At 39.1% G+C, this 27,122-nt stretch overlaps 1 long non-coding RNA gene across 1 annotated transcript; it reads right to left on the reverse strand.

Moving 5' to 3' along the window:
* Positions 1-27,122, reverse strand: LOC134326765 (uncharacterized). The gene is made up of 4 exons (XR_010014579.1): positions 27,008-27,122; positions 18,937-19,131; positions 13,999-14,201; positions 1-506 (listed from the first exon to the last, which is right to left on the reverse strand). It is a non-coding gene; the product is annotated as an uncharacterized LOC134326765 (long non-coding RNA).

The raw sequence follows: 27,122 nt of genomic DNA on the forward strand, positions 1-27,122 counted from the left end.
TTTTCGTACATCCATTAAAATGCAACATTTTCTCCTAACAGCTCATTAAATAAATAAGACTGGCAAGTGAAAACATCAATTTCTGGCCGCTCAGGTGGCGAAGCGGTAAAAACACACGCTGGAACCAGAGCTAGGGTCTCGAATACATTGTATCGAATCTCAGCTCTGCCTACCGGCTAAGGCTGAGAAGCCACGATTGGTCTGTTGTTCAGATATGGGTGGGACTAAGCCGGATGGGGTCTCTCTCTCTTATAACTAATGCAATTACAACCTCTGCTGGCTGATTGATGGCGCCTGCACAGAGATGAGAAAAAGGTGCTCTCAGGGTGTGTCTCTCCGTACACAGTGCTGAGCTGCACTGCACTTGTCAAAGTGTAGGTGATAAGATGCATACGGCATGCAGCCCATGTGTTGGAGGGGGCGTGGGTTAGCTTGGTTCTCCTCAATCAGAGCAGGGATCGGCATTGGTGGAGAGGAAGCATGATGCAATCGGGCAATTGGACGCACTAAAAGGGAGAAAAAAAGGGGAGAAAACACATAAATAAAATAAATATAAAAAAAACCCATCAATTTCTAAAGACAAGCATTAGCCGTCAAATGGGTCAAACTAAATAGTATATTGGCTTTAAACATTGAACTGTAATAGAATCGTTCCTTTTTAAAATACCAATACAAACTGCATTACGTCATTCTAAAATGTATCAGAAATGCAAGCTACATTTCCCGAGCTGCAGTAAGTACGTCAGCATAGTGTAGTCAGTATGTTTTGATCTGGTCTGTCATGACAAAGCTGATTAATAGAAATCTTATAGCTTTCACTCCTATACTATACTGATACTTTCAATCTAATTGCCTTTATTGTAATAAGAACACATCTTGGAACAACAACAGCTCAGGTTAAAGAGTTAGGCCACGGAAGCAAATATCACACTTAAATTGTTTACCCTTTGTAGTAACACAGTTTGCAACGGCTTCTGGAGGCAAACCAGCAATTAAACTGTTTGTATGATTGATTCAAAGACAAATGACTGAGAGGCCACACATAGTTATAAATCAACAAGTTTAATGCCAACAGAGGTGGCACGGTGGCTTAGTGGATAGCTCGGTCACCTCACAGCAAGTTTCTGTCATGAATCTTGCCAAAGTGTGTAAAACATGACATTAAAATCCAAATAAAAAAAATGCCAAGTGTCATACTTTCACTGGACTTCATAGCAATGGAAACACAATAATTCTATGCCTTCATCACTAAGCAGTCGACAGACGAATACAACAATTTGGCCCAGAGAATGCTACCTGCCCAAATGCATAATGCTGACTGTAAAGTGTGCAAAGCAAGACTTTTGGTTGATTTAATAGTTCAAAACCTCTGAGAAGGATATCTGTTTAGCTTGTTAGTGGGACATAAAACATCATAAATACACAAAACAGCAAAATGCCAGCAATTATTTCCTAAATCCTCATATGGGTTTTTATCTTTTTTGTAGCTGCCTTGTTTTTTTTCCTGAATAATGTAAAGCCTAAATCCCAGTGGAATGTAAAAAGCCCTGCTGCTTTGAAAGAAGCATAAAACAAAGACAGTTTTCCCCAGAAAATCTTCTCAGCCTGCAGCTAATGCTGTAGCATGCCAACTAGAGATATTTGGAAATTTGTTTCTTTTTAAACAGAATACAGTTGAAAATCGGTGGAGAAAGCAGTATGTTGCAAATAAATGTAGGGAGGACTCATTACAAAGTTATATGATTTAAGACAAGGCTACACAATATCATACACCCAGTAGTGTACTATCGTCACAGAGCGGTAAGCACCTTGTTACACAGGCACCAGGTGTGATATTAAAGAGATGAACCCAACCACAGGGGTTTAACAAATGCAGAATGATACTGTAGCTAAAAAGCCACAAAAACAAGACAAGAAAATAAGAATTGTCAAACAAAGCACCAAGCGAGAGAAGAAAGCGACTACATCACTGGAGCAGACATGGAAACATGGAAAGCAAAAGGTAAAGACTTGAGCAGAAACCAACAAAGCACTTAGGTGCATCTCTGCCAGCTGCTCTGTCCACCAGCAGGTTACAATTCTGTATCACAACTCAAAAATGTTATCAGAGAAACAAGGGAACTCGAGCTAAAAACCCGAGACACTCCTACGTCATTCATGGGAAAAAGACAAGCTGCTATTATTTACTCAATGAGTTCCCAAAAACTAAAAAAAAAGAGAGCCAAGAAAAGCCAACAGCCTGGGAGTCAGAGGACTCAGCCCTGAGCTAAGTCCTAGTTACACTTTTAAGGAATTGTCTCCAGGTATAGCAATGAACGATAAACTAGGTGCAGAGAATGCTTTGAAGTGCAGTTTAAAGAGAACTACACCTTCCATCCGTCTGCTCATGTGTATTAGTCACACACCTGCTAAGTTAAGAGTGGAAATTAAAAGCAGAAGAGGAGAAGTATGATCGATTAATTCAATATGGGAGAAAAACTGTCAAATAAAACCCATTAAAAATCCAAGTGTAAACAGGTGTTCTGTTCGTTTCTCAATATAGTAAGCCATGTTAAAATTATTGTACTTGGTAACCACACACATTTACTGCAGTGGCAGTGTGTGTGGGGAGTAGTTAAAAAACACTGCAGAATTTCTAATTCCATAACAATCACCCTAAAAAACAAAAGTGATTAGTTCACTGTGTGTAATGTGAACAGTGACAGCTCACAAGTCTCTCTAATAGCAAAACACCCACTTTAAATTAACATCCATTTAACTTGGGCATTATTCATTAATGAATTTCATTAAATATGCAAATAGCATCTGTTGAAAACAACTATGAGCATCATTATGAAACATATAACAGCTGTGATTGTTACTCTTCTGGTCGTAACACGTCTCCAAGTCAAGTGCAGTTTCCAAAGCATGGGATTTCAGAGCGTTCGATGCAGACCGAATTAAATTAGTTTTCAATCCATCACTCGCCTATGGCTGCAATACGTTCAAATGAAAATATAAAAGCCGATTTAGAACCATTTTAGTGCTTTCCTCATGGAGATTCCTTACAGACCTGCAAGTGCCTGGGCAAGTACTGCAGCAAGTAGATAATATTCTACTGAAATGTAATTACAGTAATAAATATCTACACAGTGCAAGTCAGTGTTTCTATTATTCGAAAAATAAATGCCAAAATACCTTTAAAAAATATGATGAGGTAAATTCCCAATGCTTACAAATTTTATTCTGCATCACAGATCAAATTTACACTCAAGCGATTTGGCATTTAAAATACACCTTCCATATACAGTGATATAAAAAACTACTTCTTTTTTAAATTACCTCTGGTATTGCATATTTGCCAACCGGTTTGATAAATTTAATTATTCAGCCAATCTGCCTAATTAAACACAAAACAGGCTTGTAGAATATAAACCTTACTTATTTTAAACATTAACAAATACTGTAAGTCATCATAAAGTTTCTATGCCACAACCTAAAATATAATACAGCAGGAATATAGCAGCTTGAAAAAGGTTACACAGCCATTTCTAAGACTCCAGGACTTCACCAAACCACAGTGAGAGGCATAATTTTTACATTGTAAAAGTCTAAAAAAAAAGACCTTGTGTCTTATTAAGTCAACATTTGCAGAAAAACTTCAAAAATGTCATAATAAAATTTAAATACATAGAAAAAACGTATAGAGCAGAATTGTGCAGCTAATATACCTGAGAAGTTGCGTTCAATCCTCCCCCCGTAACATCTTGAGGAGTTTTGTATTTTCTCCCCATTTTGGCATGGATTTCCTCCCACCCACCCCCAAAAAATCCATTCAGTGGAATGGCTATCAAACAGTAAATTTACCCATCTCTGGTTGCAGACGATAAGCATACACTATATCACTAGAAGTATTAAGATTCCTGACCATGAACTTGTTGTACATCTAATTTCAAAAGCCGACATTAATATGGAATTGGAAAGGTCCACCACAAGATGCAGTCTGTCTGTGGAAAGTGGTGCCCATTCACTCAAAAAATCAGAACGTCAAACATTGCTTATCCTATCTGATCTATAATAAATATTTCACGCATAAGTGTAAATGCATCTCTTTATATATTCTTTTTATTTCTGCGCAGTTCTTATCGGCTGTAATCCACCCATTCAGCTTGGCATCAGTACAAGGAATCAGTCACTCATAATAAGAGCTGTTTATTGTCGAAATTTTAATCCGAAAACACTTATTATCGCGGAGAGCGAGCGAGACGCGCGTGCACACACACAGAGATAGAGATAGAGAGAGAGAGAGAGAGAGAGAGAGAGAGACGTAACCGAGCTACAGAGAGAACATACAGAAAACGAGCACAAATAACTAGAAAATAAACTTGTTTAATTATGTTAAATCTGATTATTTCATGGTGCGTATGTTTTACAGCAGAAATAAACACAGGCACATCTCTGCACAAAAGAGGATTGTTCTGAAACTTAATGCGATGCAACCACAGTATGTCTCTTTCCTGTAGTTTTTTCTCTTCTTTTAAAATAAATCTTTTTTTCTCATGTAAGTGTTGTGTGAATTAGGCCTACATTTAAGGCAAGGTAGCAAAATGTTCATGATTGTTCATCATTGATATTAATATCGGGGCTGTCTTATAGTTTACCCAGTAGCGTCTCTTTAAAGAGGCCTCTTGCTAGGCGTGCATTCTTTAAAAGTGGTTTGGAGCTACCGAGCCAGCTCATTACACAAGCTGTTGGCAGAAAAGCAACACTCAGCGAATGATTTTTTTTCTCTTTACATTCTTGGAAAGCAAACGTTCCGATGATTTCTTTTGAATCTAATTGGCCTGCCTTGTATTACTGACGGCTTTTTGCTTTTGAATTGTTTTGATTCGTAGGTTTTAACACGGTTATGTAGCTAGTGATGAGCGAGCTCGCAGCAACAATGGGAGGCTTTGTTGCCTAGTGAGCAAACCCAGTTGGCTGAGAGGGACACGAGCTTGTATTTCATCATATTCTTTTTGAATGCGTAATCTAGCTCATATGTTTTTTTTTTTAACCATTTAAAGCTACGTAGACTTCAGTGTTCATTTTTCTACAAAATGTATCTCCATCCAAGTCATAATAATGGATGAATACTTTCTGCTTAAACTAATCACACACACATTATTCAATGCATTGCATGGACTTTTTCAGCAGTGATACAGTAGTAATGATCAACTGATAACCAACAAAGAAGTCATTGTTCGATTAACACAGTCTAGTTAAATGTTATTTAAATTCATTTTTAGCAGCTGACAATTGATTTTTATGAGATTTAAGGCTTACCAATACAAGGTAGGTGTACAAACATTTAGAAAAAGCCGCCTTTTTTATTTTGAAGTTTTTAAAAATACATTATTATTAATTATATCATGAATGACGAAACTATTGAACATTAGAACCACATACAATTGCTGTTTTTTGTACATGTGGATCTATCTGCTTGTTGCATTATAATTATTATAATTATTATTTTACAAAACATGGCGGCATTGTGGCTCGGTGGGTAGCACTGTCGCCTCATAGCAAGAAGGTCCTGGGTTTGATTTCCATGTAAAGGGGTTTGTGTCCTTTCTGTGTTTGCATGTTTTTCCCATGTCTGCGTGGGTTTCCTCCGGGAGCTCCGGTTTCCTCTCACAGTCCAAAGACGTGCAAGTGAGGTGAATTGGAGACACATAATTGTCTATGACCGTGTTTGACATTAAAGACTTAAACTGATGAGTCTTGTGTAAAAAGTGGCTCTCTGTCCTGTCATCAATGTAACCAAAGTGTGTAAAACATGACATTAAAATCCTAATAAATGAATAAATAAATACTTCGTAGCTCATCTTTATGCTGGTAAACTTCTCTACTGGCAAACAATTCCATTGCTATCCAGTACGTTCGTGAGGAAACGTTGGGGGAACGTTCGTGAAGGAACGTTGATGGAACAGTCGTGGGGGAACGTGGGGGGAACGATCGGGTGGAAACTTTGGGGGAACGTTCGGGGGGAACATTGGGGGAGCATTTGGAAGGAACATTGAGGGAACATTCGGGGGGAACATTGGGGGAACGTTCATGAAGGAACATTGAGGGAACGTTCGGAGGGGAACATTGAGGGAACGTTCGGAGGGGAACGTTCGGAGGGGAACATTGGGGGAACGTTCGTATGGAAACGTTAGGGGAACATTGGGGGAACATTCGTGAAGCAACGTTGAGGGAACATCCGTGGAGGAACGTTGGGGGACGTTCGGGGGGAACATTGGGGGAACGTTCGTGAAGGAACGTTGAGGGAACGTTCGTGGGGTAACGTTCAGGGAACGTGAGCGGGGAACGTGAGGGGGGAACGTTGAGGGAACGTTTGGGTGGATTGTTAAGGGAATGGTTGGGTGAGTTGTTGAGGTAATGGTTGGGTGGATCGTTGAGAAAACGTTTGGGTTTTCAACAATTCACCCAACCATTCCCAACAATCCAGCCAAAAATTCCCTCAACAATCTACCCAAACGTTTTCTCAACAATCTACCCAAACGTTTTCTCAACAATTCACCCAAACGTTTTCTCAACAATCCACCCAAAAGTTTTCTCAACAGTCCAACCAAACGTTTTCTCAACAGTCCAACCAAACGTTTTCTCAACAGTCCACCCAAACGTTTTCTCAACAGTCCACTCAAACGTTTTCTCAACAATCTACCCAAACGTTTTCTCAACAATTCACCCAAACGTTTTCTCAACAATCCACTGAAACGTTTTCTCAACAATCCACCCAAAAGTTTTCTCAACAGTCCAACCAAACGTTTTCTCAACAGTCCACCCAAACGTTTTCTCAACAGTCCACCCAAACGTTTTCTCAACAGTCCACCCAAACGTTTTCTCAACAATCCACCCAAAAGTTTTCTCAACAGTCCAACCAAACGTTTTCTTAACAATCCACACAAACGTTTTCTCAACAATCCACCCAAACCTTTTCTCAACAATCCACTCAAACGTTTTCTCAACAGTCCACCCAAACGTTTTCTGAACAGTCCACCCAACCATTCCCTCAACAATTCACCCAAACATTCCCAACAATCTACTTAAAAATTCCCTTAAGGATCAAGGATCAAGGAGGGTTTATTGTCATTCACATCACATGTGGTACATGAGGTTGAATGAAATTATGACCCAAGGTCCCAGTTACACCCAATAAAATATCTAATATATACAATACAAAAGAATAATCATAGTATGAAAAATATTTACAAATATAAAAAGTAGAAGTAAATGTAGCAATGTAAAAATGTAGAAATGTAAAAATGTAGAAATGTAAAAATGTAGAAATGTAGCAGCAACATGAACAATAAGAGTGCATTTAACTTATAAGCATGGGTAGTAGAACTGAGTAGCAGCATAATAAAGTGACCAAGTGCAAGGTGCAAAGACAGTGTCTTATTGTGCGTAAATGTAAGGTGTCCAAGTGTACTCTGAAAGTGTCAGTGCAGAGTGTTTGGCGAGGTGGAGTTTGAGAGTCTTACAGCTTCGGGAATGAAGCTGTTTCTCAGTCTTGTTGTTCTACACTTAATGCTCCGCAGCCTCCTGCCTGAGGGGAGCGGGACAAAAAGTGAGTGTGCTGGGTGAGTGGGGTCCTTCATGATGCAGGTGGCCCTTTTCCTGCATCTGGAGGTATAGATGTCGGTGTTAACAATCCACCCAAACGTTTTCTCAACAATTCACCCAAAAATTCCCTCAACAGTCCACCCAAACGTTTTCTCAACAATCCACCCAAACGTTTTCTCAACAGTCCACCCAACCATTCCCTCAACAATTCACCCAAACGTTTTATCAACAGTCCACCCAAACGTTTTCAACAATCCACCCAAACGTTTTCTCAACAATCCACCCAAACGTTTTCTCAACAATCCACCCAAACGTTTTCTCAACAGTCCACCCAAACGTTTTCTGAACAGTCCACCCAACCATTCCCTCAACAATTCACCCAAACATTCCCAACAATCTACTTAAAAATTCCCTTAACAATCCACCCAAACGTTTTCTCAACAATTCACCCAAAAATTCCCTCAACAATCCACCCAAACGTTTTTTCAACAATCCACCCAAACGTTTTCTAAACAATCCACCCAAACGTTTTCTCAACAATCCACCCAACCATTCCCTCAAAAATTCACCCAAACGTTATCTCAACAATCCACCCAAACATTTTCAACAATCCACCCAAACGTTTTCTCAACAATCCACCCAAACGTTTTCAACAATCCACCCAAACGTTTTCTCAACAATCCACCCAAACGTTTTCTCAACCATCCACCCAAACGTTTTCTCAACAATCCACCCAAACGTTTTCTCAACAATCCACTCAAACGTTTTCTCAACAGCCCACCCAAACATTTTCTCAACAATCCACCCAAACGTTTTCTCAACAATCCACCCAAACGTTTTCTCAACAATCCACCCAAACGTTTTCTCAACAATCCACCCAAACGTTTTCTTAACAATCCACCCAAACGTAAAATTCCCTCAACAATCCACCCAAACGTTTTCTCAACAATTCACCCAAAAATTCCCTCAACAATCCACCCAAACGTTTTTTCAACAATCCACCCAAACTTTGTCTCAACAATCCACCCAAACGTTTTCTCAACAATCCACCCAAACGTTTTCTCAACAATCCACCCAAACATTTTCAACAATCCACCCAAACGTTTTCTCAACAATCCACCCAAACGTTTTCTCAACAATCCACCCAAACGTTTTCTCAACCATCCACCCAAACGTTTTCTCAACAATCCACCCAAACGTTTTCTCAACAATCCACCCAAACGTTTTCTTAACAATCCACCCAAACGTTTTCTCAACAATCCACCCAAACGTTTTCTCAACAATCCACCCAAACGTTTTCTCAACAATCCACCCAAACGTTTTCTCAACAATTCACCCAAAAATTCCCTCAACAATCCACCCAAAAGTTTTTTCAACAATCCACCCAAACGTTTTCTAAACAATCCACCCAAACGTTTTCTCAACAATCCACCCAAACGTTTTCTCAACAATCCACCCAAACATTTTCAACAATCCACCCAAACGTTTTCTCAACAATCCACCCAAACGTTTTCTCAACAATCCACCCAAACGTTTTCTCAACCATCCACCCAAACGTTTTCTCAACAATCCACCCAAACGTTTTCTCAACAATCCACTCAAACGTTTTCTCAACAGCCCACCCAAACATTTTCTCAACAATCCACCCAAACGTTTTCTCAACAATCCACCCAAACGTTTTCTCAACAATCCACCCAAACGTTTTCTCAACAATCCACCCAAACGTTTTCTCAACAATCCACCCAAACGTTTTCTCAACAATCCACCCAAACGTTTTCTCAACAGTCCACCCAAACGTTTTCTCAACCATCCACCCAAACGTTTTCTCAACAATCCACTCAAACGTTTTCTCAACAATCCACCCAAACGTTTTCTTAACAATCCACCCAAACGTTTTCTCAACAATCCACCCAAACGTTTTCTCAACAATCCACCCAAACATTCCCTCAACAATTCATTCAAACATTCCCTCAAATATTCACCGAAACGTTTTCTCAACAGTCCACCCAAACGTTTTCTCAACAGTCCACTCAAACGTTTTCTCAACCATCCACCCAAACGTTTTCTCAACAATCCACCCAAACGTTTTCTCAACAATCCACTCAAACGTTTTCTCAACAGCCCACCCAAACATTTTCTCAACAATCCACCCAAACGTTTTCTCAACAATCCACCCAAACGTTTTCTCAACAATCCACCCAAACGTTTTCTCAACAATCCACCCAAACGTTTTCTTAACAATCCACCCAAACGTAAAATTCCCTCAACAATCCACCCAAACGTTTTCTCAACAATTCACCCAAAAATTCCCTCAACAATCCACCCAAACGTTTTTTCAACAATCCACCCAAACTTTGTCTCAACAATCCACCCAAACGTTTTCTCAACAATCCACCCAAACATTTTCAACAATCCACCCAAACGTTTTCTCAACAATCCACCCAAACGTTTTCTCAACAATCCACCCAAACGTTTTCTCAACCATCCACCCAAACGTTTTCTCAACAATCCACCCAAACGTTTTCTCAACAATCCACCCAAACGTTTTCTTAACAATCCACCCAAACGTTTTCTCAACAATCCACCCAAACGTTTTCTCAACCATCCACCCAAACGTTTTCTCAACCATCCACCCAAACGTTTTCTCAACAATCCACCCAAACGTTTTCTCAACAATCCACTCAAACGTTTTCTCAACAGCCCACCCAAACGTTTTCTCAACAATCCACCCAAACGTTTTCTCAACAATCCACTCAAACGTTTTCTCAACAGCCCACCCAAACATTTTCTCAACAATCCACCCAAACGTTTTCTCAACAATCCACCCAAACGTTTTCTCAACAATCCACCAAAACGTTTTCTCAACAATCCACCCAAACGTTTTCTCAACAATCCACCCAAACGTTTTCTCAACAATCCACCCAAACGTTTTCTCAACAATCCACCCAAACGTTTTCTCAACAATCCACCCAAACGTTTTCTCAACAGTCCACCCAAACGTTTTCTCAACCATCCACCCAAACGTTTTCTCAACAATCCACTCAAACGTTTTCTCAACAATCCACCCAAACGTTTTCTTAACAATCCACCCAAACGTTTTCTCAACAATCCACCCAAACGTTTTCTCAACAATCCACCCAAACATTCCCTCAACAATTCATTCAAACATTCCCTCAAATATTCACCGAAACGTTTTCTCAACAGTCCACCCAAACGTTTTCTCAACAGTCCACTCAAACGTTTTCTCAACAGTCCACTCAAACGTTTTCTCAACAGTCCACCCAAACGTTTTCTCAACAGTCCACTCAAACGTTTTCTCAACAGTCCACCCAAACGTTTTCTCAACAGTCCACCCAAACGTTTTCTCAACAATCCACCCAAACGTTTTCTCAACAATCCACCCAAACGTTTTCTCAACAGTCCACCCAAACGTTTTCTCAACAATCCACCCAAACGTTTTCTCAACAGTCCACCCAAACGTTTTCTCAACAGTCCACCCAAACGTTTTCTCAACAGTCCACCCAAACGTTTTCTCAACAGTCCACTCAAACGTTTTCTCAACAATCCACCCAAACGTTTTCTTAACAATCCACCCAAACGTAAAATTCCCTCAACAATCCACCCAAACGTTTTCTCAACAATTCACCCAAAACGTTTTCTCGACAATCCACCCAAACATTCCCTGAACAATTCATTCAAACATTCCCTCAAATATTCACCGAAACCTTTTCTCAACGCTCGGGGGGGGGGGGGGGGGACGTTGAGGGAATGTTCGTGGGGAAACGTTGGGTAAACGTTCGTTGGGGAACAATGGAGGAACGTTCGTGTGGAAACGTTGATGGAACATTCGTTGGGGAACGTTCGTGAAGGAACATTGAGGGAACGTTCGGGGGGGAACATTGGGGGAACGTTCGAGGGGGAACCTTGAGGGAACGTTCGTGAAGGAACGTTGAGGGATTGTTCGCGGGGGAACGTTGGGAGAACGTTTGTGTTGAAACGTTGGGGGAACGTTCGGGGTGGAACGTTGAGGGAACGTTCGTGGGGAAACGTTGAGGAAACGTTCGTGAAGGAACGTTGAGGGAACGTTCGCGGGGGAACGTTGGGAGAACGTTTGTGTGGAAACGTTGGGGGAACGTTCGTGAAGGAACGTTGAGGGAATGTTCGTGGGGAAACGTTGGGGGAACGTTCGTGAAGGAACGTTGAGGGAACGTTCGTGAAGGAACGTTAAGGGAACGTTCGCAGGGGAACGTTGGGAGAACGTTCGTGTGGAAATGTTGGGGGAACGTTCGGGGTGGAACGTTGAGGGAACGTTCGCGGGGGAACGTGAGGGGGGGGGACATGAGGGGGGGACTTTGAGGGAACGTTTTCTCAAAAATCCACCTAAACGTTTTCTCAAAGATCCACCCAAATGTTTTCTCAAAAATCCACCTAAACGTTTTCTCAAAGATCCACCCAAATGTTTTCTCAAAAATCCACCTAAACGTTTTCTCAACAGTCCACCCAAACGTTTTCTCAACAGTCCACTCAAACGTTTTCTCAACAGTCCACCCAAACGTTTTCTCAACAGTCCACCCAAACGTTTTCTCAACAATCCACCCAAACGTTTTCTCAACAATCCACCCAAACGTTTTCTCAACAATCCACCCAAAAGTTTTCTCAACAATCCACTCAAACGTTTTCTCAACAATCCACTCAAACGTTTTCTCAACAATCCACTCAAACGTTTTCTCAACAATCCACTAAAACGTTTTCTCAACAGTCCACCCAAACGTTTTCTTAACAGTCCACTCAAACGTTTTCTCAACAATCCACTCAAACGTTTTCTCAACCATCCACCCAAACGTTTTCAACAATCCACCCAAACGTTTTCTCAACAATCCACCCAAACGTTTTCTCAACAATCCACCCAAACGTTTTCTCAACAATCCACACAAACGTTTTCTCAACAATCCACCCAAACATTCCCTCAACAATTCATTCAAACATTCCCTCAAATATTCACCGAAACGTTTTCTCAACGCTCGGGGGGGGGACGTTGAGGGAATGTTCGTGGGGAAACGTTGGGGAAACGTTCGTTGGGGAACAATGGAGGAACGTTCGTGTGGAAACGTTGAGGGAACATTCGTTGGGGAACGTTGGGGGAACGTTCATGAAGGAACATTGATGGAACGTTCGGGGGGGAACATTGGGGGAACGTTCGAGGGGGAACCTTGAGGGAACGTTCGTGAAGGAACGTTGAGGGAACGTTCGTGGGGGAACAATGGTGGGAACGTTCGGGGGGGAAGAATGGTGGGAACGTTCGGGGGGAATAATGGTGGGAACGTTCGAGGAGGAACGTTGAGGGAACGTTCGTAAAGGAACGTTGAGGGATTGTTCGCGGGGGAACGTTGGGAGAACGTTTGTGTTGAAACGTTGGGGGGAACGTTCGGGGTGGAACGTTGAGGGAACGTTCGTGGGAAAACGTTGAGGGAACGTTCGTGAAGGAACGTTGAGGGAACGTTCGTGAAGGAACGTTGAGGGAACGTTCGCGGGGGAACATTGGGAGAACGTTCGGTGTAGAACGTTGAGGGAACGTTCGCGGGGGAACGTTGAGGGAACGTTCGCGGGGAAACGTTGGGGGAACGTTCGTGAAGGAACGTTGAGGGAACGTTCGCGGGGGAACGTTGGGAGAACGTTCGTGTGGAAACGTTGGGGGAACGTTCGGGGTGGAACGTTGAGGGAACGTTCGCGGGGGAACGTTGGGGGAACGTGAGGGGGGGACCTTGAGGGAACGTTTTCTCAACAGTCCACCCAAACGTTTTCTCAAAAATCCACCTAAACGTTTTCTCAAAAATCCACCCAAACGTTTTCAACAATTCACCAAACATTCCCTCAACAATTCACCCAAACATTCCCTCAACAACCCACCCAACCATTCCCTCAACAATTCACCCAAACATTCCCTCAACAATTCACCCAAAAATTCCCTCAACAACCCACCCAACCATTCCCTCAACAATTCACCCAAACATTCCCAACAATCTACCCAAAAATTCCCTCAACAATTTATCTAACCAATGACCTAATTAACAATAACCAACCCAGCAATCACATCAATGCTGATCAACCAATAACACTAACAGAAATAGACAACCAACCAGTCATGTCACTCAAAACCTTTTAAAATAATTACAGCATTAATAATTTAATAATTGCATCACAACCAAACAATCACATCACTTAACACCACCTATATAACTAAACAGATCAATCTGATATCCCTCAACAATAATCCACCATCACATCCCTAAAAATGTTAAATTAATCACTGTACCCAGCAATATCTCCTTTCCAGTAACACTAAATCACCTTACACATCCTATCACATCACATTAACAGCTATTACAAATATAAACAATTTGTTCTTACATCAGGATCGAGTTCTTCAAGCTCATCCTCTAATATCCTTAGTTCTTCCTCACTGAGTTTCTGCAGAAGCTCATCCTCATCCATGTCCTGATACTTTTCCATCTCCTTACGGAAAGACATGATGAACAAGAGGTGGTGGAGGCAGGAACAGAAAAAAACAAGAAAGAAAGAAAAGAATGCCCCCCCCTCAAAACCCTTGACACCTGGAGAAAAATAAAAACATGATGTTATTAATATCAAAAAGATCTTACAAAATGCCTTAGTACACAGATAGGAACATGATATTTTCTCCATATTCCTCACTGTTGCAGCAGTAAAGAGGTGAATTCCAATCCAGCACGTTAGACCCAAGCACCTGAACATTATGCTTTTAAGGTTTTTATAAATCATATTTACATTTACATTTTCAGCATTTAGCAGACGCTTTTATCCAAAAATGATCTGAACACATCATAAATCATATGATGTGCCATTACAAACCAAGTGAGCTGCACTGGTTTATTCTGAGTGTAGGTCTACAATCCACTAGGACCACAGTTGCTTACATCCACCCGCCCAGTGATTGAGAACCCCAGCAGTACTGGACTGATAATGAAAGATTCATTGTATTAAAAATATTTTTGACACAAAGGCTTCGTGTCTCCAGTCTGTTTCTCATAACCTACAAGCACCCCCCCCCTCCACACACACACACACACACACACACACACACACACACAGCTGTTGAATTGCAGTAGCAAGCAATAACAGGTGTGAGGAGTCACTGTCAAACACACACACACACACACACACACACACACACACACACACACACACACACACAAACACACTTGATCAGAGTATTTATATCCATGTACATCCCTCCAACTATAACTATAGTTCAAACTAGGGCTGGGCGATATATCGAGATTTTATAAAATATCGATATATTTTCATACGCGATATAAGATAAGACAGTATTGCTTATATAATAATGTATTCTGTAGCGAATGCCGAAAACAAGTCCAGACAAATCTATTTATTACCAGTTATAACTTTTAGATCATTTAATTCTGTGTTCGTATGCTCTGTGTAAATCGTGTATTTATTTAAAGTATCCTCCTGGCCACCCAAGAAGGACGGGCCCTGCTGAGTCTGGTTCCTCTCAAGGTTTCTTCCTGTAATTTTCAGGGAGTTTTTCCTTGCCACAGTCGCCCTCGGCTTGCTCAACAGGGGTTTTTTGTATCTGTTGGTCCTGGATTTTGTAAAGTTGCTTTGAGACAATGTCTATTGTAAAAAGCGCTATATAAATAAAGTTGACTTGACTTGACTTGACAAAAGGTTCCAGCTCCATGTACCTTTGGTCATTAGTTTTTCACTTCAAATCCCAAAGTTGAAAAACAAGAAAACGAGTCGTTATTCGTTTCAAAAACCAGTATAAATATACAAGCGCATGCACGCGCTGACAGGCATGTATTTACTTCATATACAGTGTAAATCATGCAAGTGTTGACTTGTGTTGTTCTGACTTGTGTGTTTGTATATGTGATGTACATATATCTGTAAAAAACAAACATTATGGGGAGTGATTTCTGTACTGGATGTTGTACGTGGTCATGTTAGTTTATACTGGATGATCGCCCGACGTCGTCATTTATTTATTTATCTTCTTTTTATAGTATTTCTTGTTGTCGGCCAATAAACAACCAAAAATTTATAAAATTGCATGAACTAACTCTGCAGTAAACAAGGAGCAAACAGCAATTAAACAACAAATAAAGCTGTTAAATAATAATAAAGTGCATGAAGCAGAACGCTGTAACATGAACGATTAGTTATACCTGTATTACAGAACTGAGTTCTATACAGTAAAAGAAAATATTAATGTAAATGTTGTGGCGACGGTGATGTAAAATAATTCAAAGTCCAAACATGTGAGGGGGGTTTAACGAGAACGCTACTTTTAATAGCACACAAGCTCAGTGCAAAACAACAGAAGAACATGAGCACAGCCGGAAACGATAAATTCTGATACCTTCCCTACACACTCGCTCCCTGCGCCCTATAGTGCACTTAACATTCTTAAAGGGACAGACAATATATTTGTAATTCACATTACACAACAGGAGATACCTTAGAAACAACTTTCTTTTTCTTAGAATAGCTTTTTTTTTTTAAAGTAAAAATAGTTCTTGTGTGAAGCTTCCCCAGCATGAATTTTAATAAAAGTGCCTGTAAAAAATTTGGAACATGTAGCTTTGTCTCAGAAGTGTGTTTTTGTTATTACCTTATGGGATAAAAAAATATCGAGATATATATCGTATATCGCCATTCAGAAAAAAATATCGAGATATAATTTTTGATCCATATCGCCCAGCCCTAGTCCAGACCAACAACCTGGTGGCAGTTCATCATGGCTTGTCCCTCCTCAGACCACTGTTGATGGGTGCTGTCTTAGAGATACTTAAAGTAAGAGATTGGTTGATATGGGGCCTGTTTAAAAACCCAGTGAGCTCCCTTGCTGCCTACTGCCTTCCTAGGCAGCTCCCTAAATAGAGTGGATTCTAATAAGACATTGAACTTATGACAGATTATTTAGACCCACTTCTTAGACAGTGATTATGGCGATTAAGTCACCACAGTTGTTTAAGCTTACTCTGACTGAGGAGAGCCGTGACTCCCCCCCCATCCTTCCCAAATGAAACCCAATGGAAACGTATGCCCTAATTCATGTGATAGTCGTACACTGGCTAAATAAATGCTGTTTTTCCCGAGGAACGAAGAGTCTTTTTTTTTGAACGGCTCTTTAAAAGGAACCGAGCCAAAAGATCCGGCTCCATTCAAGGAGCCATAATTCCCATCACTACAACCAATCAGTGAGCTCCAACCGCCTACCCCTCCCACCCCTCCCTTACTGTGGATGCGCGAACGTTTTAAAATCTCAGTTTTCAAGGTAAACCTGAAGCTTCACATTTTTTAAAATACCGTCACCATTTTTAAATACTGTCAACATTTTTAAATACCGCGGTATACCGTCATACCGCCCAACCCTAGTTACAACTGATCCCAAAATGAATAATCTAAATGAGGTCAGGGCTCTGTGCAGGTCACTTGACTAACCATATCTTTATGTACCTTACTTTGTTTACAGGGTCACAGTCTTGCTGAAACAGCAAAAAGTCTTCCCCAAAGTTAAAAGCATCAAATGTATTTTATATGTCTGTTAGTGATGGTTTTAATGAATCAATTAGAAAGAGTATTTACGTGCACTTGGCCATACAGTGTGAAATTTATTACACTTTATTACACTGGTATTAATGAAGTGGGATGATAGTGTAGAAATAAAGACGACTAATGGAAGCAGACTAGGTGTGTCATCTGTTTCTGTTAAATAACATTTTATAAAAGAGGCTTTTACAGATTTAAAATAAAGCTACTACTCATACATGACTTGAAATCAGTGCTTGCTGCAGACATGGTAACATGGACCTGTGTGTGTGTACATGCGCTGCTGTCTGCCACACATGCATTTTTCATTTGCCTTGTACTCATTTATGAGGAAGTATTGTTGCCATGGGGAACGATACCGAGTTGGAACACCAGTAATCAATCACATGGAGAAAAACAAAAAGTGAGAGAGCGACAGAAGGAAAGAAACAGAAAGACACGGCCAGTTTTCCCTCGGTAACTCTGTTGCTATGCTGCTGGAAGCTCCAAACTAACACTGTTCAGCACACCTTATTCTTTCTGGAATTGTAAAATTACATTTGCCCTTGTACATGCTGATGCTTGTTCTAAAAGCAAATCAATCCAAACCACAATGTCAACCCACTATTTAAACACACTGTTCTCCAAACTTTAAACACCATGTACATTTTCACACTTGCAGACTTTCATGCAAAAACCTTTACACAAATCTTCTTATTAAACAAAATCAAAACAAGCAGATCTATTATTAGTAGTAGTACTAGTAGTATTAGTAGTTGCTGCAGTATTATTATTTATATTGGTAGTAGTAGTAGTAGTAGTGTAATTAGAGGTAGTAGTAGTAATAGCAGTAGAAGTAATAGTAATAGTATTATTATAATTAGTAATAGTAGTAATAATAGTCTTATTATTATAATAAAAAATATTATTAGTAGTAGTTATAGTATTATTATTAGTAGTAGCAGTAATAGCATCATCACCCAGTATTAGTATTAGTAGTAATAGTATTAAAGTACAGGGACCCTCTGGTAGCTGCATTTATAACAAGACAACAGACAACTTAGGTACTTCTTTAAAGTCTTAATTCTTTTTTTTTTTAAATATTAACCATTTCTGAAACTGAATTAATGCCATATCTTGCTTTGTACATATACAAACACGCTATATGGCCAGAAAAGCAATTAAAATAGAGTGACCTCTATGTGATCTCTCCAGCTACAACAACAACCACTCTTCTGAGAAGGCTTCTTACCTTGAAGACCTTGAAGTATGTTTGTGAGAATTTGTGCTCATTTAGTCAAAAAGCATTTGTATGTCTGGGAACTGCCTCACTTGATGTTTCAGCTCATTCTAAAACTGATGACTGGGGCTGAGGTCAGGGCTCTGTGCAGATTTTTAAACCAAGCTTTTCTTTATGTCTTTATAGAGCTTAATTTGTGCCCAGGGGTACAGTCAGTCTGGAACAAGACAGAGCCACCCTAACCTGTTGCTGCAAAGTTGTAATCATATAATTTCACATATATAATCGATTTATAACACCCGTTAGTAACTGTTGTGGCTAAAACACATACATTCAAAATTTTGTCCATATTCACTTTAATACAGTGTTTGAGTAATATAGTAGACTTTATACTTGTGATTATTAGAATGTCTGTAAGCATGTCAATATCTGCGAAACATTTGAGAAAAGTTACTTTTATAGTATGTTATATTTGTCCTGTTCTTTGTGGTACAAAACTGAAATATACTCACTGGCTTTCTTCTCGAAAGGTCACACACCAGGATGGATTACTCAGTGTCCTAATTTTTACATTCATCCCCTCAGTTGCTCTTTGAGAGGACTGCAGTCAGATTAGTGAAAACCACAGGAAGATAAAAAGTTCATTAAAATATAATTACAAGTTGAGGTGATTTTATCTGTTCCAGAAATGCCATTAGCAGCAGTACCTGGAGAGGAAAAGTTTAATTATAATTAATGATATAAATGCAGCCAACACATGACTAATCATCAGTAGGAGTTCTAATTTCCGATGACTTAAATGTGAAATATAATAATGGTAGTAGCACAGCACTGTTTAAACCTCAGCAGCACAGCACTAACAACAACTTCAGGATTTAGCTTCATTACAGGTAGCTTACCTTAAAAAGTATTCAGACACCTAAACTATTTTTGTCCAAGACTGCAAATTTTAAATACAAATTTTCCTAGTGTATCTGCCTAACAGTGCATCTTATGATAGATATCTTTTTAATTATTTCTCAAGTTTAAATGATCTCTTTGTGAGGTATGTCATTATGGCAGAGACTGTCCACAGTGAAAATAAACACTGGAAGCCTAAAAGATGAAACAACTGTTTCAAATCTAAATTTTCAAGGAGTTTGACATGAAAATGAATGTACATATTATCTTTAGTTACTAATGACATGTTTATAACAGTATACTTGAATAATATAAAATTATATTATTTAATTATTAATAATTTAATAAAATACTTGTGGTGCTAAATAGTTATGTGGAGGTTATCATTATTTATTAAAGACGTATAATGAAACACTAGCATAAAAAGTACAACTTATGTTACAGTATTTATGTAAGGAATAAAATATTAATACATTTATACAGCATTACAAGGCATAATTAAAAGTGTTAAAATGCTTGTGAGGGGCAAGCTGTAGCCTAGTGGTTAAGGTACTGCACTAGTAATCAGAAGGTTGCTGGTTCAAGCCTCACAGCTGCCAGGTTGCTGCTGTTGGGCCCTTGAGCAAGGCCCTTAACCCTCAATTGCTCAAACTGTAACAGAACTGTAAGTCGCTTTGGATAAAAGCGTCTGCTAAATGCCAAAAATGTAAATATTATCAACTAACGAGCAGTTATGAGTACAGTAATAATGTTTTATAAGCGTAAACTTCATAGACTTTGCTAGCCTGGAGCATTCGGACATTTTGTTCAATGTGTTACGCAGAATTATGCTCGCAATGTTAAGAAATGCTATTTATTCAAACTAAATCCTTGGTTCACTTTGATAAATCCTGGTGATTATTGGCAAATGATAACCATTACATTCACAACTACAAGTAACTCCCTACATTTTATTTCCTTTCAACATTTCATTCTTTTCTCTTTTCATTCATCCTTAAGCTCTCTAATTTTGATTGGGTTTTTCTTGATCTACTCCATGTGGAATATATTCTTTGATATTTGTCAGTGCTATTAAATCTTTAAAAAAGCATTAATGTCAAATCCTCATAATCAATGTAAATACCCTGTACACATAAACAACATTTATAATCAGATTTAGCTAAGACTATTAAAGATGAGCTGAAATTAATGCTGGATTATTTAATTACAGAAACCTTCTTTAGAATTATTCAGCTCTCTTGTACTGTGGTTTATGATTATTCACTTAGAAAAACTGTTTTACCATTTTTCTCTATTATTGCAAACGTCCCATTTAAACACCCACAAGTGCTTGACATTTTTTAGATACACGATTATTAGGGAAGTGATAAGTAGAGCGGAAAACAATTGAATTCGCTCTGCAGCTATTTAACACAATCAGTGAGAATTATTCACTGTGTAGGGGTTTATACAGTGCAGTCAAAAGGTATTTCTGTTCATTTTAAAAATGTGTACAGCAGTTTTAAGGTCTCAACACAGCTGGTTGATAGGGTTATCTATTTATCTGTTTGTCTGTCACATTCTGTGATACATAATATCTCTGTACCCAGAGCAAGTGTACCAGTGAGTAATGCTTTGTCATGGTCTACATCAGTAATGAGCTAGTTAATGAACTGAAGACACTGAAAAACAAATGTCAGCAGGAACACTGTGACTTTTCTGGACTATTATGTGTGTAAAATTAGACTTGCTAAGGAAAGTAAGTCTGGGTTTGAACTTTAAGGAATGGTTCAGCCAAAGTTAATTTCACACAGTGTTTCCTTTACCCTATACACAGTTAATCAGCCAAGACATGCTGGTGTGTTAGACTTCTTAGACATTCCACTGGAGATACAATTCTTATATATTTCACAATTGTTGGATCTTTGTTGGTCTTTGGAAACTATGATAAACTTATTGATTATTGACTTGGTCCCATGTGACCCTGACCAGGATATAGAAGTAGTTAAACAGATAATATACACCGATCAGCCATAACATTAAAACCACCTCCTTGTTTCTACACTCACTGTCCATTTTATCAGTTCCACTTACCATATAGAAGCACTTTGTAGTTCTACAATTACTGACTGTAGTTCATCTGTTCCTCTACATGCTTTGTTACCCCTCTTTCATGCTGTACTTCAATGGTCAGGACCACCACAGAGCAGGTATTATTTAGGTGGTGGATCATTCTCAGCACTGCAGTGACTGACATGGTGGTGGTGTGTTAGTGTGTGTTGTGCTGGTCAGTGTCACTGCAGTGCTGAGAATGATCCACCACCTAAATAATTCCTGCTCTGTGGTGGTCCTGTGGGGGTCCTGACCATTATAGAACAGGGTGAAAGCAGGTTAAAAAAGTATGTAGAGAAACAGATGGACTACAGTCAGTAATTGTAGAACTACAAAGTGCTTCTATATAATAAGTGGGGCTGATAAAATAAACAGTGAGTGTAGAAACAATGAGGTGGTTTTAATGTTTAATGTTAAATTAAAGCTATAGAACTAGTATAATGACTTTTTATAAACTAGTAAATTTTTAAGCAACCAAAACAGTGTCTTTACACCAGGACATGAACAGATGTAAAGACACAAACCAAACTGTTTATATGTTTTGCACCAAAAGACATAAGGGCTCATTTTAAAGACATGCACTTGAGCTGATTGTGGAACAGATCACAAACGTCTAACGTGCAAGCTCAGAGTAAAGCTAAGAAAAAACAATCAAACCATTAGGCATACTAAATATGACCTGAAGAAAATACCACCTTTAATCAAGGGAAACATCAGAAGCCACATTCAGATGCTAGACATGACTGACACAGAACCACCAAAAACAAACCAATAAGAATGAAAAAGAGGAAAGAGATCAAATTTGGATAACTGATAATACAGTGGAATTGTTTGTTTGTTTGTTTATTAGGATTTTAACGTCATGTTTTACACTTTGATTACATTCATGACAGGAACGGTAGTAACACATTACACAAGATTCATCAGTTCACAAGGTTTAGTGTCTCCAATTCACCTCACTTACCATTCTTTGGACTGTGGGAGGAAACCAGAGCACCCGGAGTAAACCCACGCAGACACGAGCAGAACATGCAAACTCTACACAGAAAGGACCCGGACCGCCCCACCTGGGGATCGAATTACAGTGGAATTGAACACTAAGTTCCAGAAAGCCAGGACCAGTACAACAACAATATCTGTAAGGACGTTTCAAGTTCAAGGCTAAACACTACAGGAACTACACACTATATATACTGTAGTATTAAACTACACACTTTTGGATCACAGGCTGCCGGCTTGGCCTGGAACCCTGAGCAATAAAATTAAATAACATTTATTAGGGATGTCCCGATCACGTTTTTTTGTTCCCGATACCGATCCCGATTATTAATTTTGATCCCGATCCGATACCGATTCTCAAACCGATACTTGTATTTTCTAGATATTGTCTAGATAAGAACTAGATAATACTGTTCACACAGTGCACACTTCAAGTACATTACAGTTATTCAAATTAATCCAGTGTATATGTTTAACAACTAAATAGCTCTGCAGTGCTGAAGGAAAAAATGCTGCATCCAAGCTATTGCTTAATGTTCTTTTATTTTTACAAAATCAATCAAAATGAGTGAGATAATTAGTTTTACTTTAAACTTTACATTCAAAGAAAAAAAATTTTACACTAAAAATGAACAGAAATCTGTGTAGCAGCTTAACTTGAATATAAGAAAAAAAGTTACTTAACAGCAGTACAGTAAAACCTGAATACCAAAATAAAATGGAAAGGCTCTTTTGTTATGAAGGAAAGCTAGTTCTTAAAGTGCTTGTATTGTGACTTGCTTTGATGGACGTTTGTACACGAAGTGAGTGTGTTTTGACCCTTTAGGCCTTCCATAGAACATGAAACAGCGTGCTTGACTCAACTGTCGGCTATTCGGTACCGTAACAGAAGAAGTTAATAAAGTGTTCTGCTCCCGACAATATGTGAATATACCGTGCATTTATTTCTTTATTAAACGAGTGCATCACTACGTTGTTTTGTAAACCGGTGTGATCCTTAACTCACACACACTCTCACACATGAACGCAGCTCTGCTCCCACCGCCTCGTGAAACGCTCACACTGCAGACGTTACACTTCACTGCTGGACTTGTTTTACTTTTCAATTTAAAGTATTTCCACACAGCGGACATGCTGACGTAACACAAAAGATCGGGATTAAGATCGGGTTTAGTAAAGCCGATTCCGATCAATTAAAAAATGCCTTGATCGGCCCATCCTAACATTTATTAAACACCAAAATACAGGCATTTACGTTCCATGACCTCCCATATTTAAACATCACTAAACCTCAATAAAATGCATCTACTTTATTCCTTAAGGAAGTGAAAGACTATTAAGGAATCTAATTGCAAAACACTTGCATGAAAGCCTTCAAGGGAAACAACTGTTTGGAGGGTTGCCCAGCTCCCCTTTAGAAATTCACTCACTCACTTTCTTAACTGCTTATATAATTAGAGTCGTGGGGGGGGGGGGCTGGGGGATGGGGGCTCGGTGCTGGAGCCTATCCCAGTTTTACAATGGGCGCAAGGCACACAGTAACACCCTGGACGGGGCGCCAGTCCATCGCAGGGCAATTCAGTGTCTCCAATTAACCTGACTGCATGTTTTTGGACTGTGGGAGGAAACCGGAGCACCCAGAGCAAACCCACGCAGAAACACAGAAAGGACCCGGACCGTCCCGCCTGGGGATCGAACCCAGGACCTTCTTGCTGCGAGGTGACAGTGCTACCCACCGAGCCACTGTGCCACCCTCTATTAGAAATTGATGTTCAGAACATCCAGTCACCCCACCTGGATCTCTGTAATCCCTAAATTTGTTACTTATCTGTATAGAGGAACCTTAAAAATTTAAAGTGAGATGATACATTCTATCACAACACAGCATTCACAAACTGCAATTGCTCTTGTAATAAACAATTTTCTGTGATAACACCACAGGCTCCCAGAGTCTATTCACTGAAGTCGACTGATGAGCAGAAAATAAATGGTTTAAATGAAAACTCATTAAACTAGGATGTGTGACAATCAATATCCATTTGTCCTGGCACGGTTGTGCATAATTTACAGGAGAACATTTAATACAGAGTGTTTATCCTTTGCCTGTGCTGACACCCCTGCCACGCTTTCACCCAGTGATCAACCTCGCTACGCATGATTATGATATTCTATTTCAGGGACTTAGCGTCACCTATTTAAAAATACCCTCTTTATGAGGAATTTTACATACAACAAAATGTATGTATTTATTAGGTTTGATCTAGTTAGATTAACTGCAGCACCCAATGGTTTAATTAGGGACTTTAGTCATGGGTAGATAAGGCGCCTAGAAATAAATCTACATTAATGTCATGGTTGCTAAAAATGACAGAATAGAATGTCAAGTCTTTTAACAAAGTTACATTCTACAACTTTCTAAGAATACATTATAGCACTGCCTGCAGCACTATAAACCGTCAGATATACACTATATGCACAAAACTATTGGAACACACATCTTAATCATTCAATCCGGGTGTTTCATTCAGCCCCATTGTCACAAGTGTATAAACTCAAGCACCTAGCCATGCAGTCTGCCTTTACTAACATTTGTGAAAGAATGAGTCATTCTAAAAAGCTCACTGAATTCAAACCTGACACTGTAATAGGATGCCACTGCTGCAACTTGAAATATCTTCCCTCCTAGATATTCCATGATCAACTCTATTATTTAAAATTGGAAGTGCTACTGGAGACACAATTGGCTAATGTCTGCCACAGACATGATTGGCTAACATCTGCTGGGTGGGTGGGCTGGAGGGATTTCCACTGTTTTTCAGGGGTTGGCTTAGGGCGCTCAACACAAGAGCCCTGACCTCAACCCCATTAAACATTTTTGGGATGGACTATATAGGAGATTGCGAGCCAGGCCCTCTTGTCCAACATCAGTTGGAAGCTGTTACAGCTGCAAAGGGGGAAACAACTCCATAATAATGCCTATTAATTCATTTATTTACAATGTAGTGTAGGTGTAATGTTCTTACAAGTATGAGAAGCACAGTGGCTAAGTGGGTAGCACTGTCACCTCACAGCAAGAAGGTCCTGGGTTCGATCCCCAGGTGGGGCATTCCGGGTCCTTTCTGTGTGGAGTTTGCATGTTCTCCCCATGTCTGCGTGGGTTTCCTCCGAGTGCTCTGGTTTCCTCCCACAGTCCAAAGACATGCAAGTGAAAATTGTCCATGACTGTGTTCGATATAACCTTGTGAACTGACAAATCTTGTGTAACGAGTAACTACCGTTTCTGTCGTGGATGTAACCAAAGGGTGTAAAACATAATGTTAATATCCTAATAAAACAAACAAACTTACAAGTACATGCAAACTTTTGACTTTAGTTATACAGTATATAACTAAGCGCATGACTAATTAACCACTTGAAAACTGTATCAATATATTTAGCAATATATAATTCAAATCAAACACTTTAGACAGCTTTCTCTGTGTCTAGATGCATACACAAATCAAACTAAATAACAAAAGCAAATGTATTCCAATAAAGTTCAGAGATAATTTACATCATGTAAACAACACAATGGCTTTGATTTCATCCTTTTTATCACAATACAAGTGTAACAGAGTGAAGTAAAATACTGAGACTTTATTTAAAACTTGTAAAAGACACAGAAGCACAATCACAATATGAAAAACTGGTTTTATGTTTCTGAGACTGAACATTTACTGTCATTTATGTTTACTAAGATGCACTAATTAGAGTATTACATAAAGTCTTAGATTTACAGTAGTATCGTATTAAATACAATGCAAATACAATTTTAATTTTAAACACCCACACTGCACATATAATTGACCAAGCTCTGTTTTGTTAGACAATAACAATAAATAACAATAAATATTTTTCCTTAGAATAGTAGCTATTTTGTTATATTTGGGGTATACTGTGATGGTACTTCTTTGATGGCTAAATGACAGTCATTGCTCATTGCAACTGTTTAAAGTTTTGTTTAACTGCTTTTAGTACTAGACTTTTAGTTTGTTCCAATATGATTATTGGTTATTTAAATAGCGTGAATACAGTTTTGACATAATATTTAGAACATAGTTTGTGCTTTGTGACCCTGAGACGGTTTTGTTTAGCTATAGTAGTATGGAGTAGTATGGATTAATAATATAGGTGTTTTACTATTATCTTAGCACTTTAGTGTAAACGAAAAACCTTTACAAAATATACGGTAATTTCTGTATGATTACCAAATACAGTTTGGTAAAACAAGGTTCCATTTGAACACTTAGTATGCCTAATTTTTCAGCAATATTGTAAAAAATTTACCTTATTTTATTTACAAGTTACCTTAAACGAATATATTCTGGTGTTTATGTTTTGTAATATTCCAGCTCTGTATTTGTCAACATTGGCATATATAATTATTCTACAAAACTATCAACTAACCAGTGCTTACCTTAACTTCTGTTCTTCCAATGAGCTCAAAGTTATAGCCTTGTGTTGTTTTATTCGAAAATAATCCAGTATTTTGTTTGTAAACAAAACATGGCCACCGACACGCGTGTGAAGCTTACAATTAGGCAAACGATTCACCTGTTGATTGAGGCTGTCGAGCTGATTGAATCTCTCCAGACTGGGGAATGCTGCTCTTGGGAGTTGATTCCATAAAATGATTCATTTGAACTGAGTCATTTGTGTCGTTTTGGCG

Source organism: Trichomycterus rosablanca, chromosome 14 (genome assembly GCF_030014385.1).
Source record: "Trichomycterus rosablanca isolate fTriRos1 chromosome 14, fTriRos1.hap1, whole genome shotgun sequence".
Lineage (NCBI taxonomy): Eukaryota > Metazoa > Chordata > Actinopteri > Siluriformes > Trichomycteridae > Trichomycterus > Trichomycterus rosablanca.